This window comes from Suricata suricatta, chromosome 7 (genome assembly GCF_006229205.1).
Source record: "Suricata suricatta isolate VVHF042 chromosome 7, meerkat_22Aug2017_6uvM2_HiC, whole genome shotgun sequence".
Taxonomy (NCBI): domain Eukaryota; kingdom Metazoa; phylum Chordata; class Mammalia; order Carnivora; family Herpestidae; genus Suricata; species Suricata suricatta.
In genome coordinates this window covers 100,586,552-100,591,531 of record NC_043706.1, presented here as the reverse complement: position 1 = coordinate 100,591,531, position 4,980 = coordinate 100,586,552, and the positions used below count along the sequence as shown (strand labels likewise).

General features: G+C 37.9%; 1 long non-coding RNA gene across 1 annotated transcript; it reads right to left on the bottom strand.

Annotated features, from left to right (window-relative positions):
* Positions 1-2,543: 2,543 nt before the first annotated feature.
* On the bottom strand, positions 2,544-3,875 carry LOC115297074. The gene is made up of 2 exons (XR_003911251.1): positions 3,846-3,875; positions 2,544-2,619 (listed from the first exon to the last, which is right to left on the bottom strand). It is a non-coding gene; the product is annotated as an uncharacterized LOC115297074 (long non-coding RNA).
* Between the last annotated feature and the right edge of the window lie 1,105 nt (positions 3,876-4,980).

The window sequence follows — 4,980 nt, the reverse complement described above, 5'->3', positions numbered from 1 at the left end:
AAGTTTATGTTTTTACAAAAAAATAAATAAATAAATTGGATTTATGTGGGCTTCAAAAACACTAGAACACTAGTCCAGTGAGACAGTCTTCCTCAGGTGAGATTTTTCCCCTGCTGTAAATAAACTATAATGGCATAGGTTTTAACAGGTTTGTAGAAGATTTCCTTTATATAATTTCTGAGTAGTATTTATCTGCTTATAGTAATTTTGGTAATGTTTACATTTTTAACTTATAATGTCTTTAGATTAATTGGAGTTGTATAAGCATGAGGTAACAGACATGAATCTATCCCAGGAAGCCTGAGACTCTAAAATGGGCAATTATATTGACCATAATGACAATATGGGTATGGCACAAAATAAAAGTATGAAGGAAAACAGATAAATGATCAGTCACATATAGAAAATGCAAACCAAGGCTGGTGAGTGAACATTTATGCACATATTTGTGTTCTTCATTATCTGTCACAGGACATATGGAATAATGCATTTTGATGCTGAGAACTCAGGGTTTTAGTGATTTGGGGGTTCTTCCAGATGATTCTGAAGGGAGCTTTCTCTATTTCCCAAATAGTTGGTCATTGCAAAAGCTGACCAAATAAGAGCTACAGAATTGCACAATTTGAAAACAATTCCAGGAAGCATTGGCCAAGGGTCATTATAGAAAAAGGAATGGGGTGCCTGGATGGCTTGGTCATTTAATGTCTCATTCATAATTTTGGCTCAGATGATGATCACGCATTTCGTAAGACACAGCCTGGCATTGGACTCTGAGCTCACAGCATGGTTCCTGCTTGGAATACTCCCACTCCCCCTCTTTACCCCTACTCTGCTCATCTTGTCTATCTCAAATAAATAAAGAAATACATACATACATACAATATAAATATATGTAATCATGTAAAACTGGTTAAAAAAAGAAAAAGGGAAATAATTAATAATTAAAATATATTTTGATAGTCACACTGTTACTGGAACACCTGGGATTGTTGGTCTCTCTTTCCAAGGAGATTTATGAAAGTTACATACTGTTGGAATTATCAACATGAACTCACAGGCACAGAAGGAAGTTGGGGGCCAGACAGTGAAGGGCGGAGGAAGAGAGAAAGGATGAGTTATTCTGTCATTAGAGTTATTTAAGGAGTCTCTTCTGTGCCATACTTAGCGTTCAAGAGGGACAACCTAATTAACACCTCAATACCCATATTGGGCTGTAATGTTAACTTCAATTTTAAAAAGCTGGCCCCTTAGTGCAACTAGCTCCATGTTTAGGGTTAAAAAGGTAACAAAAGAACCTGTAACATTCTGATCTTTTCTAAAGTAAACAAGATTCTCTTGTTATCAGAGGAGGTACACATGGGTCAAAAAGATCAAAATGAGGACTGCTAGTGACCATGGAGTGACGTCTGGATTAGCAGAGGGCAAACAATGATTACGATCAATTAGAACAAGTAAATATATTTAGTACAAGCATGACTTCATGATGATGCTATTCAAATGTAACTGCAAGCATGATGTGAGGTGCAAAATTGTTTAAAATGCTTAAGAGACTTTATATGATCACCATATAGAAATCAAATAAAGAACCAGGTAGTTAATTATCAACTGTTAATAAAGGTAGGGAGGACAACTTAGAATACATTTTAAAATACATATGCCTGGGGTTGCCTAGGTTTCAGCTCAGATCATGGTCTCAATGTTCGTGAGAGCTAGCATCAAGTTGGGCTGTGCTCTGACAGTGCTGAGTTAGTTTGGGATTCTCTCTCTCCTCTGTCTCTCTGCTCCTCCACTTTCTCCCTCTGTCTAAATATAAATGAATAGGGGTGCCTGGGTGGCTCAGTCGGTTAAGCATCCGGCTTTGGCTCAGGTCATGACCTCATGGTTCGTGGGTTCGAGCCCCGTGTTGGGCTCTGTGCTGACAGCTAGCTCAGAGCCTGAAGCCAGCTTCAGATTCTGTATTTCCCTTTCTCTCTGTGACCCTTCCCTGTTTGCACTGTCTCTCAATAATAAGTAAAATAAATAAATATATAAATAAAAATAAATAAATTTAAAAAATAAAGAATACCAATACATATGTTCCTTTCTTAAACTTAGATGGAGGAATAATGATAATTACTAATAAAAATATGGAAACTACAGAATGAGTTGTGTGATAAAAAGTTATGAAAGACTTATGTAAAATACACAGGAATCTTGATAGTGAATGTTGGTCCCTTGTCATCTTTTCACAAAGGTAGACAAATAATATCTTTTATTTTGTGCTCCTGGGGAGAAATATTGTAAAAAATGTTTGTGGGTCAGAGAGTCAGAGAGAGTTATCATGGTCTGACTGACCAGTGGGTCCTCTGGATCAAGAGGCATGCATGTTCCTTGGTGCAGACAAATGGGTAGAGAAGTCTTCAGGGAGATGCCTATGCCCTGATCTGTGTCCTACCTGATTGCAAACTGGATGGGAAGGAACAGTGGCATGAGACAACTGTAACCTTACCCAGTGAGAAAGGTTGAAGCTATGACACAACAAGTGTGGAATTAGAATGCACATGTTACACACTCAGTTGAGGTTGATTGGGACATCTGTCAGCATCTAATTCTTGATGTTCAGGAGTGCCAGGAGATATGCTGAAAGTAAAGGAATTTGCCTCTATAACTAGGAGACCAGGGAACAAGGACACTTCTAACTAAAGGAAGTGACATTGCAATTACAATCCTTTGGGATGAGGGAGGGAGAGCATATATACTTTATAAAGGTAGAATATATCAAAATAATTTTGTAGCCAAAAGATATTGCTTCCAAGGGAGCCCAGGAAAGAAAGAAATATGAAGAAGAGATTTGGGCTGCTGGGACCTTGTATGGAGATGTGTGAGCACACTAGTAATAAGACACATGTTTTCTCCTCTGATTTGCTGTGATAACAGGAAATAAAGTAACAAAACAAGAAGAAACCAGAGACATACCATCAATGGTCTCTTTCCAGGGAAGTAAAGTGTTTAGAACATATGGAAAAATTTAGCGTGATTCAAAAAGGTGGTAAAAGGGAGCACAAACTGAACTAATCTGTCATTAAATACTATAATACTATAAATTCTATCTTCTTACTTTCTCCTTATATTAGAACCTAGTGTAAGCACTATAGTCCTGGTCTCTTACATGTCATATGTTTTTAATCTCTAAATAAGTATATTGGAACTATATAATGACTAGGTTGTTTGACAATTATAACAAAGGAGTTACAGAATATTTTTGCTGCATAGGTATGAGCTGATATCTTTATATATCTAGCCTAGTGTATAGGAAAGTCACCAAACACCTGAGACCGCATAATGAATACAGTCCAGACAAGTGAGGGGAGCAGAGTACTTCATCCCTGAATGTATTGCTCCAGCAGGTAGATGTTTTGAGCGGGAAGCAATACAGACCTAGCAGACCCAGAAAGCTTGTTACATTTTTTTAAGAGCCTAAAACAATTTCCACAGGGGGCCTGTGCTAGGAAGAAAGTTGTTACCAGTGATATATTTTTACATCGATATGACTCAACAGCATGGCAAGACACACATCTGTTGACCCAGGATGTGCTCTTTACATGTTCCTGTGAATTGTCTTTCTCATCTGCAACCTGTTTACATCTTGCCAACCTTTTTACACTTCTCTTTGGCTCAGGAAGGTATACAAGCCTCAATTTTAGTACTGTCTTTCACTTCTCCTGTTTGTGGGGATCCCATACATAGGTAATCAATTTTGTTTTTCATCAGTCTCTCTGACATCAATTTAATTACTATATCAGGCAAAAATAAAATCCATAGAAAGATGTTTTACTTTACCACCATTCAAGATTATAACTACTCACCAATAGGAGTTCTTGAAATGAAGACTTAACTCCCGATATCAATGCCAGTGAGAAGAATAATTGTGTTGCTGTTGATGGAAAAACACACAGTTCAAGACTGTTTACATGAAGAGATTTAATGATTCACCAATTAACAGGGTTGCCAGACTCATATCTCACTAAGGGGGTGGGATTTGTCTGATACTGACCAGTATATCATTCAATAGCCTGGTGAAAGCCCTCATGCTTTTACCACACACACACACACACACACACACACACACACACACACACACACATGTTAAATGCTTCTACTAGCATTCCTGGGGTTGGCTCTTCAGATCCTGTTTTGTGTCCTCTTTTTCAGGGGTCCACACTCTATCCAGTCAGTTTGTGGTTAAACAGAATGGCTATGAAGGAGAAATATCAAAGTTCAATTTAAATCCCCTCTCTATATACTTGTGTTATTGATTGTAAATGCTGCTACTCTTAAAGGTCCTCAATAGCAATCATGATTGCTGGAAGTTCCATAACATCCTAAAGCCTAACCTCTCATTTAGCACTAGGTGATGTTGGAAGTGTCGAATTATTTTATTGTACACCTAAGACTAATATAGTACTGAGAATTATCTAACTGGAATTAAAATTAAAACTTCAAAGAAATAAAATATGAGGTGGTTGGGGACTCAGTCTGTTAAGTGTCTGACCTCAGTTCAGGTCATGATTGCGCAGTTGGTGATTCGAGCCCCATGTTAGGCCCTGTGCTGACAGCTCAGAATGGAGCCTGTTTCCAATTCTGTGCGTGTGTCTATCTCTTATTCCTTTCTTCTTACAACACCTTCTATCTGTAAACCATTCAGCCTCTGGACTAGGCAGAGGTTTATTCTTTAAGTCAGGCTTACCGGAAGATATATATTTTTATAGTGTTCTTACAAGAGTGAATTGGAAGGTCTTTATTGCCTTGATCAGGCAGTAGAGTAGCTGGGTTCAAGCCTTGCAACAACCTGAGGGTTACGTCAGGAGTGTCAGAAGGAAGGTCTGATATTTTTATAATCTCCCTCCAGGTAACTATTTATGTCCTTTCACATTTAAACTTCCTTAAACTTTAAGTGGACTCATAAGGTCCAGATGCCATCCCAGAGTAAATTTATTAGCA